Source organism: Suricata suricatta, chromosome 15, assembly GCF_006229205.1.
Source record: "Suricata suricatta isolate VVHF042 chromosome 15, meerkat_22Aug2017_6uvM2_HiC, whole genome shotgun sequence".
Classification (NCBI taxonomy): domain Eukaryota; kingdom Metazoa; phylum Chordata; class Mammalia; order Carnivora; family Herpestidae; genus Suricata; species Suricata suricatta.
Window position 1 is genome coordinate 60,645,003 of NC_043714.1, and position 16,528 is coordinate 60,661,530.

Consider the following 16,528-nt stretch of genomic DNA (forward strand, 5'->3'; position numbering starts at 1 on the left):
TTGCTTATTTTGAGAGAGAGAGAGAGAGAGAGAGAGAGAGAGAGAGCGAGCGGTCAATCAGGGGAAGGGCAGAGGGGGATGGTGTGAGAAAGAATCCCAAGCAGACTCCATGCTGTCAGCACAGAGTCCAACACGGGCCTTAATCCCATGAACCCAAGCCGCAATTAAGAGTTGGACACTTAACCGACTAAGCCACCCAGGAACCCAATTAGCTTGCTATTTAGTTAGTGATTATTTCTACCCTAGATGAATGCATAAAAAGGATTAAGATTTTCAAAGGTAAATGAAAAATCAGATCTCTTCCCTTTGAGTACATAAAGAGATAAAGGAAAAGAAGATCAAGGAACATAGGAAAAAATGACAGGTTGAAGATTACTTCATTATTAAAAATACATATCATAAATTTTTTGATATCGTGCTAAAGCTGGTCGTATGTTTTGTCCTGACTTCCCCAGCAGCCAGTGTAATGAGTAAACTATGATTTTGTATGTGATTTATAGGCAGGGCCAGCTACACAATTTGCTGGCTCCAGTGCAAAATGAAAATGTGGGGCCCTTTATTCAAAAAGCAGGAAAAATGCCATTAAATGTAATAAAACATGAAACTTTTTCCTTTCTTCCACGCTCTCACTCTAGACTTGTCATGGTGTTTTTTATTTGTTATTTAATGGCTCAGTCCCTCGGGCATGGGAATACTGGCTGGTTAAAGCAGACTTCCAACAGGCACTGGGAGAGTTTCCCCCCAGCCGACCCCCACTTGGCTTACTTGCCCACCTGCTGCTGAGCCCTCCTTCCTGCAGCCACCAGACCGATGTTCTAGGCCCTCTTGGGGGGCAAGAACGCCAGTCTCCTCTTCCCATAGCTGGATGCTCTCACCCACCTAGAATAAGCATCCCCCAAAGGACTGAAAATCCTTTGCTGGGGTGTTATCAGTACCGAGACTGGGTGTGAGCAAGAGGCTTGCCCCGCCAAGCACATGAACCAAGCATCACAGGAGAGAGCGCCACTGCTGCGCCCCCCCCCCCCCCCCCCCGGCCCCCCACCACAGGGTGCCTCATCTGACCGGTTCTTGCTTCCTTCTCCATGGCCCATGCTTCTGCACAAGCCCTTCTTGGGTGCACCATGTTCTGTGGCCTGGGAGAGAGGGGCCAGGCAGTGCTTGGGGTGCAAAAGGGAAGGGTGCAACAGCAGTATCTGGGTGGTCCTGGGAAGGGGAGTTCAACGAGGGCAGAGGCAATGCCACGGGAAGCCAAGAACCCATCCCAGGGAGGCAGGAATGCAGCGGGAGAGAGGTGGGGCTGCGCGGGAGCGAAAGCTTCAGCTCAGGGTACGCTGCAGTGTCCCAGGCTACTTCATGTACAAAGTATACACCTACAAATAAAATTATTCAAAAGTTCAAAACAGCAAAGAGCATTAAAATCCAAGCAAGAAAACTTTTGAGGATAGGCCCTCAATTATATGAAGTTGACCCCGCTTATATAAGTTAAAAAAGAAAAAAGAAGCAGCCTAATTCCTAAAGAGAAACACGCCTGATCTTGACAGAGACCTGAAAACTCAGAGAAATTTCTCATAGAGGTCTATGTAGAGAAGACACTGTGCGATGTAATTGGCCATGTCCTTAGAAATATGCAGTAAAACTGTCATTCTTAACTCTCTACTATCAACCTTAAAAATAAAGCTACCAGTTATTTTTTTCAGCAAAATATTCATTTATTAAGAAACAAGGAATTGCAATCCAGGACAAGCAAACTCTGGCAAAATCATAGGTGAGTCTAGGGAACAAAAGGAGAGGAATGTTCTTTTATAGAGGAAAGGGGGATGTTGGAAAGCAAAAAAGTCCATTGATGTAAACTGGCAGTTCAATTGGCTTAGCTGTGACTGGCTCTCACTAGGTGGACTGTTGCTGGGAGAGGAGGAAAACCTTCCTACTGCTGGAGTAGTAAATCAGTGGCCCTTTACAAGGTAGGTCTGTTCCTGTTGGGTCTGCAATGAAGTGGTAGGGTGTGAGAGCTCCCCCTGCTGGCTTCCCAGCTATTTTATTTTATTTTATTTATTTTATTATTTTATTTTATTTATTTTATTTTATTTTATTTTATTTTAATTTTATAGTTTATTGTCAAGTTGATTTCCATGTAACACCCAGTGCTCATCCCCACAAGTGCCCTCCTCCATGCCCATCACCCATTTCCCCCTCTCCCCCACCCCCATTAACCCTCAATTTGTTCTCAGTATTTAAGAGTCTCTTATGGTTTGCCTCCCTCCCTCTCCTTAACTATTTTTCCCCTTCCCCTCCCCCATGGTCCTCTGTTAAGTTTCTCCTGTTCCACATATGAGTGAAAACATATGGTATCTCTCCTTCTCTGCCTGACTTATTTCACTTAGCATGACACCCTCAAGCTCCATCCACAATGCTACAAATGGCCAGATTTCATTCTTTCTAGTTGCCATGTAGTATTCCATTGTATAGATAAACCACATCTTCTTGATCCATTCATCAGTCGATGGACATCCCAACTCCATTTTAAATAAGATTTCCTTGTAATTAATTTTCACACTGCTATGCATCATCAGTGTACTTACTTTACAGTTTGGAAGAGCAGAAAACAAGGACATAAATAAATAAACTAAAAATCCCCATTCCACAAGCTATGGGAAATGCTGGAAGGCTTTTCCAGACTCCAGCCACAGCCTTTTCTTCTCTGGCACCTCCCTACCCATCATTCTGCCAGCGTCCCAATTTGCATATCAGCTCAAAGCCTCCTCTCTTAAAGAAGGCTCCTCTGTTCTCCCAAGGAGACCAGAGACCTTTTGCACTCCTTGTATTGTAAGGACGCAGGTCCGATCCGGCCTTCCCCACTGGGCCTTCCCTTCCCAGCCATCCTGGAGCCTGTCGCTGCGCACCGCTGGGCTGGGGTGGAAATATGTCTGGCGGGGGGGGGGGGGGGGGGGGGGGCCGGTCCCTCTGATCCAGTCTTCTCCTGAAAGGGTCCACCTTAAGGAGGGACAACTCCTGCGGTGCCCAATCGGGAGAGGCCAGCTGATACCTTTGACCTTTCTAAGGGCGGGCCTAGTCATGCCCCACGTGGGGTCCTGGACCCACTCTGATTGGTCAATACTCCAAATATTGTGATTGGCTCCCACAACTGCCAGTATTGATGAGGAGGGTAGGGATTGGATCACTGTACTCCTGTCATCATTTCCTGTAACTCCCCTTCCCAAACTCATAAAAGGCCCTGCCCTGCCTTTGTTCAGGGCTCTCTCCACGTGGCCAGCTGGTCAGTGGAGCCTGTGAGCCCAGCTTAAGCCCCTAATAAAGCCCTTTGCTTTTGCAGGCGTGACTGGGTCTCCCTAGCAGTCTCTGGGGTGATTTTACAAACTTGGGTACAACAGTATTCCCCTCTATTTTAACTTCATGGCACTGTTCACAGAGTTTGTAATTATGAATTTGTTTATTTTGTCATTTGTTTGTTGTGTACTCATGCCTGGCTAGACTGTAAGCTCAGAGCAAGCAGGGTAAGCTTTGTTCTACATGTGCCTGGTGGCTCACATGGTTATCCCAGTACTTCTGCATCTGTTTGCAATGGGCAGATTCAACTAAAAAAATGTATTGAATACACGCGTACTTGGTGACAGACATAAGGCTGCATCCTGGGGATAAAATAATGAGCAACACTCATGATCCATGTCCTCAGAGAGGATTCTGTTCCTCTCCAAACATACTTGACAATTTTTGCCCACAATCTCTTTGCTCCAGTCATATACGTCACTTGTTTTTTGAACAGATTCTATGTGTTTCCAGAGCAATCTTTTGGATCCAAATGCCATCCTTCCAGATATCTCCTTTTATTCCTATTTTTTAAACATCAGATTGACTTCCATGTTATAGAAATTTCTAGGAGCCTACCTCTACCATGTAAATTATTCTTTTCTGTAGTTAGAGATTTTAATACAGTATGTGTTATATTGCCCGGAGACTACAGTTGTCTTCTCCCCACCCCCCACCCCCACCGTATGCAAAGGGGGTATGTTCTAAGACCTCAGTGGATGCCTGAGACCACAGATAGTACTGAGCCCTATGTATATTATGTTTTTTTCTAGACATATATACATATGGTAGTTTACCTTATGAATTAGGCACAGCAAGAGATTAACAAATAATAACTCCCAATAAAATAGAATAATTATAACAATATACTGTAATAAAAGTGATGTGAAGGTGGTCTGTCTCTAAGTATCTGACGGTCCTGTACTCATTCTTGTGATGATGTGAGATAATAAAATGTCTACGTATTGAGATGAAGTGAGGTGAATGATGTAGGCATTGTGACTTAGCATTAGGCTACTACTGACCTTCTGATGACTTGATGGGAAGAGGATCCTTTGCTTTTGGACCACCATTGACTAAGGGATGGGAATGGGTAACTGAAGCCACAGAAAGCAAAATCATGGACACGGTACACTTCCCAGACTCCCTTGCAGCCGGGTGTGGCTATGTCCTTCATTCTCACCAGGAAGTGGGGGAGACGACCAAAGCTTTGACATCATGTGCTTAAAAGGAAATCCTTCACTCTCCACTTCAAATTTGTTTGCCTCTTACCTTGAACTGGAATGTGAACAATTATGGTGGAAACTGCACTTTAACCATGCATGCAAAAACAAGTCTCCGGGGAAGGAAGATAAGGTCAGTATTTGGTTATCCTTGTCTGCTAATACAGGGTACTTAGTTTAAATTACATTATTTAACGTGAGTGTCCACAAATAAAAGTGCTCCTTTATTTATGGATGTGCTATCTTTATACAGTTCTCTCTCACGCTAACTGCAGTCCCTGACTGCCCATTAAAAAAATGGAACAAATTAGACCAATGTCAGAATATCAAATTATATTTTTTGAGAAAGGATGATAATTAATCAACATGTAGTTGAAATTAAAAATGGAATCAGTTGAACTTACCTGGAAATAGAGTCTCTCTTCTTTTTCAACAAGAAATGGGGATGAGGAATCAAGTGAGATACTTCTAAAGCAGGAGAACTTGACCAATAATGAAGGTATGCACCTGCCATAGCACCCTTAAATAGATCTCTTCTCAGGATTGCATCACTGAGGGTTAGACAGAAAGCTTTGTTGTAAAATGTCAAGCCTTTGGGGATTCTCTCTTCTTCTCTCAGCCTCGGAAGAAAGATCTGACTAACTCTAAACACCAGGGATGGACTTTCTTCCTGTATCATCTCCAATTAGCAGCACTAGATCATTGAGTGTAGCAATTTAAAACCCTATACCCTTAGATTTGAACTCCACAGTTTTCAAAGTAGGAAAATGATGGAGAGAAGAAAGCATCTTTGATTTTTTTTGCCAGACTTTTTAACCTATCAATCTTATTTAATAAATTAATTGTCAACTTCCCTAGGTCCTTTCTGTAAGTTCTATATCTTGAGAGTTTTATGTAGATGGACTCCTGTGTCAGTTGCAATCATTGGTTTATTGTCTGAGGCCTTTTACAGACCTTAATTAAGTTGACAGCTTGGATGATGTAAACCCATGTTTTCATTGCTAAAGCTGAAAATAGTGCCTTCACATATAGTAGATGTTCAGTAAGTGTTGAGTTAGTAGGTAAATAGCTGAAACAAAACCTGGCATTATATTTTTACAATTCTCTAATTATACACTTAATTCAGGTTGTTACCAAATGTCAATCTGTGGGAGAAAAATTAGAACCAAGCCTATTACAGTCAAGTATTTATCTTCCTCCTAGTTTCAAACTTCTTTTAAAAGAGGAATTAGCAGTTCTTTAATACACCAGCACTATAATCCCCTTCCCAAAGATGCCAGAGGTCACCTGGAACTAGAATGGCTGAGCAAGGATTAAAATGTAAGAAAAGGAGACTTTGGCTAAGTTAACTGGATCACTGCATCCATGTCCTTGTTAAATATGCTTTGTGGACCATGACAAGAAAGCATGGTGGGGGGTCATGAGTTGAAGAGGTTAAGAAAGAAAGAAGGTTTATTGATTGATAGTAATCAATTCATCTCGTACTACGCTTCTCTTCTTCTGATCACTCTGCTTATATTCTTCAACCTGGTAAACTTCATTAATGATGGACAAAAGTCACATGTCTCCAGATTTTGTGATTTTTGTTACAGAGGCGCTCTATTCAGATCCCTAAATACTGGCAACCCCCCATGTAAATAAAAAGAAAGTCCCCAGAGTTTTTAAAAAGAGTACAGAGAACTTTCAATTTTCTTGAAGAATGAAAGATGATATGAAATACCTGATTCTTCTTTGGAATTAACCGTTTGTCTCTGCCAAGGGAGATATTTACCTACAGCCCTTCCACTTGTAGACTGAAATCTCATGTAAAATCCATGAACATTGTTGCTCCAGTTTATTGGTTTATCCTGGTGAACTGGCGGAAAATGATGACATTTTGTTTTATTATTTTTATTATTTGAAAAGTATTTTAAGTTTGTTTGCTTTTGAAAGAGAGAGTGTGAGTGGGGGAAGGGTAGAGAGAGGAGGAGAGAAAAAGATAAAGAGCACAAGCCTGGGAGAGGGGAGAGGAAGAGAGAGAATCCCAAGCAGTCTCTGCACGGCCAGTGCAGAGCCTGACCCGGGGCTCAAACACATGAACCAGGAGATCATAACCTGAGCTGAAACCAAGAATCAGACACTTAATGGACTAAGCCACGAAGGTGCCCAGCGATAACATTTTGCGTAGATAACAACCTCAGCTTATGTCTTCATGAATCTCAGTAGACTTCAGTCAAAGAAGAGAAGTTGACTAAAGGCATGAGTACTTTATGCAACATATTCTGCTGGATCTGAGATGAAAATAATGAGACATAGAGACAGAGTATCTGCCTGATAACTATCTTTTATTTACATTGAGCTTGGCCATAATTCTTGTTGAGTTCCTTGAAGTTTCCTGAATCATCAAACAGAGCTTGCATTTTCTTAAACTTACTTGAGTAAGTGGTTATAAACAAATAGCAAAAGAATTTAGTGTTCTTAACAGTCTTCTTATGCTCCGAGGGATGAATTAGGCACTTACTAACTATGCCAGGAACTATGCTTGGAACTTTACATTTTATATACATATAAGATAAATATTAAAATGCACATAATGTATTTCAAAAACTTAACTTATAAGGTAGAAATTATTGTCCACTTAACAGAAAAAGGAAATAAAATTAAAAGATGTTAAGTCACTTTCTCAGGGTCTTCTATCTAGTAATTATGTGAGATAAAATTCAAGCCTGTTTTTAATCTCACAAAAATTTTGTCCAAGTTCTTAAAAAGACGATGAAAAATATACAAAGAATGGACGGAGTACTGAATTTTTTTTTAATCAGCATTGAGAAAAATTAAGCTCATTCTTCTAGAGATAAAACAGACCAAAATTTGTGGTTGGGGGTGGGAGTGGGGAGAGGATTAAGAAGAGGAAGAGGAAGGGAAAAGATGAAGAAACAAGAATGGTCCCCTGATGGAAACTTTTCTGAATCAAAGTACCGAGGGGATTACCAAAGCTGAATTTTTTGAAATGTACTCTTTGAAACAAATAGAACAAAACAGATTCACTCATTTAAAATTAAATGATAAAAGTAATCAACAAAACCAACTGATGATTTAACTTCTACCTTTCCTCATTATACTTCATGAAGCAAAACAGGGTCCAGATATGAATGATTTAAACATATCTAGTCTACAGTGCTTACCCTATCTAATTTCCTTCTTATGATTTTCTTGTTGTAGGGTCCATAACTTCCAAGTCGGATTCTTAAGATGTTCCTTGTTTGCCTTGACATTCCATGTACTTGCCTCAAGATCAGTGTTCACATCAGTGAAATGTAGCTTCACAGTTACAGCTTGGTTATGTATTAATTAACAAAATACACAGGAGCTGTGATCATGCGTGCTTAGGAAATATGAGGTTTTGCAAAGTTAAACAGTTTTTAATTTTTCCTTGAGTATTAAGTTACAGAACTTCTTGAAGTCCATTCTGAATCTTCACATGCAGGATTTCTCAAGTATTTTTGACAACAATTTCTTCTTTTGGAGGAAAAGCTCATGAAACTTGTGCTTGGGGAAATATCGAATGAGAACTCTGTTCTTGACCAAGATTCCATAAAACATGGACCTGGGAATTCCAGTTGATATTCAAATCTTGCCTAGTATCCCTTCTTAAACACTAGTATTTTGCTCTGTAGAAATCCCTCGTTTCTTCCCCAAGGAACTGAAAGACCAGCAATATCAAAAGTGGCTTCTTTTCAGTGAAAGTTTGAGGATTCCTCTTTTAAACTCCACAAGATGTAATAGAAAGACATTTATTTGAAATCTGTTAGCATCAACTGGTAATATTGTGTCACCCAACTTGTTACTTAACCTTTCTGAGGCTTAGTTTGCCTATCTGTTTGGGGAAATGACATCTACACCATAGGACTATAGTAAGAATCTACAATGTAGTGAATTCTTTCATAATATATCTAGGCATCACATGTTTAGTTAAAAACAACAGTTCCCTTCTCTTCTTTTTTACTCAGTCTCCTGCATGTCTCAGAGTATTAAGGCTTGCTGAACTGATCTTCCAGAAACCTGAATCACACCCAGAACGTGAATTCCCCACTGGCTAATGTCTGTTTTTGCAAATATTACCTTACCAAGTTGCCTGTGGGAAAAAATAATTAACCAGATAATGAAAACTAAATGAAGAATTCAGACATTAAAAACCAGGTCTTTGATCCCAAGGAACCTATATTTAGAGTTAAAAGCACTTAGACAAATTCACATGTAAGTGGTATTCATAGCACAAGGCGGTTTATGATACTCAAAGGAACAATAGAAATGAAGAGAAATGGCTAGAAACTTTCAGAGGAGTGAGAAAATGAGGAGGAAGGACCCAAGTTTCAAATTCTTGAATGGGTGTGGTCTTCCCATGGAATCTGCAAGGCTCTGGAGGAGTTTGAGGGTGATGATGGAGGTTGTTTTAACTTTACTGTGCCTCTTCAGTGTGCACATTTTGGGTAGATATTTCTGCTGCTGAAGCATAGTAAGCTCCTGGCTGGCCTGGATCTGAGTTCTTAGCATGAATATTGTCATAGGTAACAGCTGGAGAGTAAGAGGCTATGGAGAAACCATAGTATGCCTGAGATACCCCTGAGATTGTAACTATATGCCAGAAAAGAAAACACAGTGGCCTCAGAGAGCCATGTCAGTTGTTTTTCTTCTTGATCTGGTTTCCCAAACATAGAAAACGTAGGTAAGGTTATGGAGAAGAGATTAGCTCAAGCTGGCAACTTGAATATTTCCTAGATCTAGTTTGAAATATGGAAACAAAATAAAACCTTGAAAAACAAGAATGAAAAGACTCAAAACAATGGACTTCTAGAAGTCTCCTCGGAAATAAGTCATGCTAATTTAATGGAACAATATTATGCTTTTAACATTAAGAGCCCTACCATATGGCAGAGAGAGCATGATGCCAAAGGAAAACTATTAAAAGACCCACCATTCACCAAGTCGTCACTAGAGGGGGTGGTTGCACACAGATAGGATTCACTTCCTGGGCAAGTAGTTCACCCTCCAACAGTGCAGATTTCCTACCTCCACTAACGGGTCACAGCTCTTTGTTGCCATGGGAACCCCTAAACAAGGGGTAAATATGTCGACAATAGCCATAGACAATTTTATTTTTCATCCTTTTCTTAATGCATGGCAGTCTCAGAGCACTCCATCTGCGGCCTGATGTTGCTCACTGGCCTGTTAAGTCTGGGCAGCACAAGCCATCCATTATTGCTAAATGGTATCACAGCACGTAGCTCTGTTCACACACTGTGGTGCATTGTGAAGGTCCCTGCTCTACGAAGAGAAAAAAAAAACCTCTTTTTTCCCTCCCCTTTTTCCCTAGCTTGCTCCCCCTTCCAAGTGCAGCTGAATCTTCAAATGTGGATAACTCCTGAGGCTGTCTGTATCAGGCTAGTAGACATTCACAATGATTAAGCATGGAGAAAACCAATTTAATTTGAGGCAAAGAAGAACTTAAAAAGAGACATTAGATTCATTCCTTGGGGCTCAAAGGTAGATGTTCGAGGTGGTTGGAATATAGTTAAAATAGTTTGACCTACTAAAGCATAAAGCATACTAAAGCTTATATAAAGACAGCCCACTTTGTAGGAGATAGCTGAGTCATCAGGAAGCGCCATAGCCAAGGGTGTAAATTAATCAGAGAATGGGGCTGTGCTACCAGTACCAAGTTATCTTACTATCTCTGCATTAACTTCTGTGGTTGTGTTCATTATTTATTGTGGACCTCCTAAGTATTATACACTTCTGGCTAAAAGTATTAGTGGAAATAACTCTGCACTTGAGGTGCTTCTAGGCAAGGGAACTTTCACCCTGATCCAAGGGGAAAATAAGGTTGCTATGGCAATAACTTAGATTCCTAACTCACAGTTAGACCTCTCCTCTCCACCAGGCCTTCCTCTCAAATAAAATGAAGTCATCCCCATGGAATGACTAGGAGGAGAAGCAGGGCTTTAGACTTGGTTCGTGAGGTCAGGAACCGACTCGGGGGGGTCACAGAAGCACCCTTTGTGTATATGCTGGTATGTGACACATAATAGACCTTCAATAAATTTGTGCTCACTAAATGAAAACCTAGAGGGATGAATGGAAGGATGGATGCATGGATGGATGGATGGATGGAATAATGAAATGAGTGAAACACTTTGAGGACTCTTGGGGATATGTTTAAAATGGAAAAATATTGAATACTCAGTGTATCATAGAATGACAAACCTGGATAAAAAATTAAAATATTCAACATTGTCTTTAATTTTAGCTTAATCTCCCAACTTTTACCTTTCAGTGAGCTAAAATTTCTTTTATCATTCTAAACATCAGAATATTTAAATCATGGTACAAAGAAATATCCATCTTTAGGACAGTAAAACTTCATGTGTAAATTAGTAAGAAGAAAGAAAATGATATAATCGGCTGTCCAGTTCTGGGAGAGGTGTTCTAAATGCCATTCCTGTGGAGAATTGCTGGCCTTTCCTTGAAACTTCCATTGACAATTTGGGTTCCTGGCACCTGGGAAATTCCCATCTCAGACTGAGAATTCCCAGAGAACACAAAGCTAAGAAGGGTGGAGGGACCCTTGGATTGTGGATCATTATCATCCAGCCATTGATGCTCCTGTGATAATGTTGGCCAGTGTTGGCTTTTTCCTAAAAGGGCCTCAGGATATCTACTTAACTGGAAACACACTCAGCAGTAATAGCCAAGAAGGGCGACCTTTCCCCAAATGGTTCTTGTTTTGTGATTCAGCATGTGAGTCATTTGATTAATAACAACTTCCTTTCTGTCCCAGACACCCCTTGGGAAATTTAGATCTCTTCTGATTTGGGGAGGAACCCTCAGGTCAAATGCTAAGACTTCAGGTTTGAGATTATTTGCCAGTAGAAACAGAGGTGATGGAGAATTGCTGTAGCTTACTAAACTACAGAGAAACTGATAGTATCATGGTTAAGATTTCGCATTTTGGCATCAGAAGGTTGCCCGTCTTACAGGACAATTTTGAAATATTTGCAGAAGAATGTCATGCTACCACACTGCTGAAACCAAGCATATGCGATTATTCAGAGTGGAAAAATCCATTCATACATTCATACATGTCATGGACTCTGCCCCCAAGCATTTACTCCACACCTTGCTTTTTGTATAGGAACCATAGGGTTGAGGTAGAATGGACTCACCACCAATCCCAAGGGTGAGTCTTAAGTGTATAAGCTAATCCTACCCTCTTGGGACAATGCTTAGGTTAGGAAGGGGCACCTAACCAGGTTTAAGTTAACCAGGACAAGGAAACTTGGGTGGCTCAGTCGATTAAGCGTCCAATCCTTGATATTGGCTCAGGTCATGGTCTCATGTGTGAGACTGAGCTTGTTTGGGATTCTCTCTTTCCCACTCTCTCCCTGCCACTCCCTCCCTCTTTCTCAAAATAAATAAATAAACTTAAAAAAAATAAAAGGTAACCAGGACAAGATATTTTCCTTGTCCTAAGAAACCTAGATAATTCCCATCAGGGTAAGTGTTTTGTAGGTTGAAGATATTTTTTTTCTGAGTACAAAAAAATATGTATGCAGCTCTGAAACCTGCAGACAGCCACACTGTAGCCACCTGAGGTGCTCAGCCTTAGCATGAGTTCACAGGCAGGAAAGGAGACTGGAAAGAAGCTGGTAAGTCAACAAACTCCTGGATGCCCTCAGACTGTTCTATCGTATTCATTTTATATAAGCTCAAATATTTCCTTTGTTATTTAGACCATTTTGAGTTGGGCTTTCTATTACTACTGAAAGAAAGAATGCTTACTGATATGATCAATTATTGATCATTCAATCATTTATTGTGTGAATATGGACTGTCTACTACATCATAAAGACAGTTTTTCCTTTCCCTCCACAAGTACAGGGTATACTGAAAAGGCAGCCAGAGAAATGGAAAATAGGTGTGTAGCATGGTGGACGCAGGATGCAGACAAATAGATTCAAGGTCTAGTGGGAGCAAGAAGCAAGGTACCCTAACTTATGCCTTGATGGAGGCAATCAGGGAAGCTTCTTGGAGTAGATGGCACTGAGATAGTGATTAGAGTAAAAGTTGGAAACAAGGCGGTGAGGACAATCCAGAAAGAAGGAAACACACCTACAATGAAATTTAGGCTCAAGAAGACATGGCTTATTTGAAATAGTATGTACAGCACAAGAAGCAAAATGGGGGAATGGTCTCTGATGGTTGGACAAACAGCCAGGGTTAGATGCTAAAGATCTTTCATTTAAGATACAAAGTATTTTTGCTTATTGTAAAGAGAGCTGTTAAAAATTCTGACCAGACTTTCCATTTTAAAACCACATATTTTATGAGTTCTTAGCCTCTATAGGGTGGAGAGTAGTAAATCATTGTGGTAGAGAATATGGGCTTTGGAGTAAAACTCCTAGGTCTTAAATTCTGGTTCTGCTCTCTCCCAGTGCCTTGGTTTTCTGATCTGAAAAATTGGTGCAATGGAGTTGTTATAAGATTTAAAGAACTTCTCAGTATAGTGGCAGGAATATGGTATAGTAATAATATATAATGACTTTATCCAAATTCCCTCTTGCTGGTTTCAGTTCCTAACAATATTATGAATAAGTTCCTTTGCCTGATGAACAAACTACTGTCTGAAGAAAAGCTGTCCCCTCGCCACTTTGTTATATAGTGTATAAGTCTCAAATCTGAAACTTGACTTTAAATGTTGGACATCCATTGTTTCATGCAACTTAGTGAACTCTTTATCCAGGCTGTTCATTTACAGTTCAGCTGTTACTATGTTTCTGGAGTGATGTGTGCACACCAATAGGTAGGGTAGCCCATTTATAATTCATTTGTTTATGTTTATTTATTTATTTGGAGAGAGAAGAGAGTGAGCAGGGGAGGAGCAGAGAGAGAGGAAATGAGAAAATCCCAAGCAGGCTCCATGCTTTCAACTCAGAGCCAGACATGGGGCTCAATCTCATGAACTATGAGATCATGACCTGAGCCAAAACCAAGAGTCAAACACTCAATCAACTGAGCCACCCAGGCGCTCCAGTAGGGTATCCCACTTAAAGGTAAAGTAAAGGTGTTATGCACTTTGCCCCAACATAGTGCTTCTCATACACTGAAGCTAAGGTAGAAAGTAAAGATATAGTAAGAGGCATGCAGCAGAAGACCTATAGTAGTTTATGGCAGTTCTATGAAGTAATCAAAGAGAGTTGTCCATGTAAGATTTTGTCTGATGTACAAGTGTGCCTGGCACAGTTGATATTCAGCTGGTGTTCACACGAGGAGGGCCATGCCAGTTATTTATTATTAGTGTCTTTGGGTCAGACATTCTTCTGATTAGCCCAGGGCTGCTCCATAACATATATTAAGTATTTTAAATATCACCTTGAAGCTAAGATTCCCACTATTTACACTTAAAACTCACCGAAAAGAGTGGTGTTGATAGGAAGAAACGGTGGGCTATTTGTGTGGGAATTGAGTTCAGGGGAATACAAATCCACCAATGGCAGCTGAAGTATATGGAAGGAGACTGGGGTGGCCACAAGGCAGTGTTGTGGAGAGTAGGATGGCAGCTGCCAAAGACCTACGCTGTGTCCCACCTTCTCTCTTTCTAACCGTGTGAACAAGTTACTTAACAACCCCGAGTCTCAGCTTAGAAAGAATGAAGACAATGATTCTTATCACAAAGAGATTTCTGGGAAAAGTAAAAGAGGTCATTATCTAGTGTAGTATTTGGCTTCAAGAGTAAATCTAAATGTTACCTGTCATTGTTATTGATCGCTGACTAGCAGGACTAGGAAAACCTAGTCCTCAATGTATTACAACCATTTAAGCAAAGAGTACAAATTATGGATATCTAGTAAAATTTATCTGTTGCCCAACAACTAGAGAAGTTTTAAAGAATTTGTAAGGAATATTTCCAGGATAGCTCGTTCTACTTTAGGCATACTCTATTATTCAAGGGTGATGTGTCATAATTTCAGCAAACTGTTGAGATTAAACTTTGACCAGACTGGAACAAACACAAATTCCAGTACATTTAATTTTACTCTATCATTATATCCCCAGAGCAGGCAAGGTGTTGTGTTCCTATTAAATGCTTGGTGAATGTATATTGAATGTATGAATCTATGGGTAAATCTCAGCTAAAGATTAGTACCAGAAATCAATCACTGCCTTTAAGTTTTCTTGGCATGGTTTTCTGTCATTTAACTTTACTTTTATAATTTTCTCACTCAGTTGTGCCTTGTCATAAGATTATTTTACTTGTGTTTTGTATCCCTTACTGAGCTCCTTCAAATCCGTCAGGTCCAGGTGGATAGTTGATTCTCAGCTAATATCTACTGGATATTAACCTATGAAATATTGTATTCAGTTTTAAGATGATTTGTCCTTCAATGGGTATATATACCAAGCACATATAACTTCCCATTAGTTGAGAGATGATTGATGATACCTACTTTCAGTTTCAATGACTTATGGGTAACAAGTGCTTTCCCTCTTGGACTGGCATAAGCAGGGAGAGAAACTCAAACTCTACAGTCCTTCGTGCCATACTTCTGATCATGGTAGTTACCTGTTCTGAACCCCTCTAGCTTTCATTGCTTCCCCATAATCTTCCCAGTGCCAGCGATGGGATGGTCATCATGGCTTCCTGAGCAGGACCTAGCCCAGTATTTGCCTCCTGTGAATTGTACCCTTTGAATCATATGAAGCATCTTGGTGGCTTCAATTTGCATTGGTGGGGACTTCCTATTGAGTGCCAGCTATTATAAAATATATAATCAGCCAAAGAGTGTGCACAGATGTAGGGCTATTAGAAAATATGGAAGAAAGCATTTCATATGACTGAAATGATATCTGAATCTCTAGCATGTTCCTGACCTTCCTTCTTCCTGGTATGTCCGTTTGAAAAAGCACCTTTATTCAGAGATGTGATGAATGGAGAAGGTTCCACATCTTAACACAGTAGGATCTTGAGGGTTGTTGACATTTAGTTCATGATAGATACCAGTTGCCCAGTAGTTAGTTAATATACATTTTCACAAAAGAAAATGGGATAAGCCAAAGTAGCTGGAATTTATATCTCGGCTTGCTGACTCTCTTGTTTCATACATCCTTGCTTTTTTGACTCTTCTTTCTCAGATAATGCTTCTGTCAACTTATTTTCTTCTCAGAATAAATTCCTTTCCTCTTGTTATATCTTTGGATAAGAGAGTGTCTATTTTGGAAGTTCCACAAACATATGAAGGCACCAATACTTTCATGCATTCTCTTAGCCAACTAGGGAGTTTCCAGTATGTAGCTACTTCAAAAGAGATCTTGGACCATAACTCTAAACAAGTTGTGGAGAAAGGGAGTTTCACACTGCCACTTACTCATTAAGAAAATAAGTGCATAAATTATTGTCCATTCTAATCAGATTCAAGGAGACTTGGGTATTTTTTCTTTTTCCTTTTTTTAATGTTTCTTCATTTTTCATTGTTTCTAGGAACAGTATATTTTCAGTTAATTTGAGTTGTACACAAGTAAAATCTAAAATAGCTTTAAAAGGGGCACCTGGGTGGCTTAGTTGGTTAATTTAAGTTTCTTAAATTCCACATATAAGTGAAATCATACGGTATTTGTCTTTCTCTGATTGACTTTCTCACTTTGCATAATATATTCTAGCTCCATCCATGTCATTGCAAATGGCAAGATTTCATTCTTCTTGATGGATGAGTAATATTCCAGTGTGTGTGTGTGTGTGTGTGTGTGTGTGTGTGTGTGTGTGTACACACCAAATCTTCTTTATCCATTTATCAGTCACGGACATTTGGGCTTTTTCCATAGTTTGGCTAGTGTTGATTATGCTGCTATAAACATTGAATTACATGTACCCCTTCCAGTCTGTATTTCTTTATCCTTTGAGTAAGTACCTAATAGTGTAATTGCTGGAACATAGGGTAGTTCTATTT

At 40.1% G+C, this 16,528-nt stretch overlaps 1 long non-coding RNA gene across 1 annotated transcript; it reads left to right on the top strand.

Annotated features, from left to right (window-relative positions):
* Window positions 1–4,367: 4,367 nt before the first annotated feature.
* Window positions 4,368–8,158, top strand: LOC115279260. Its single transcript, XR_003903313.1, has 2 exons — window positions 4,368–4,680; window positions 7,749–8,158. It is a non-coding gene; the product is annotated as an uncharacterized LOC115279260 (long non-coding RNA).
* Window positions 8,159–16,528: the final 8,370 nt, after the last annotated feature.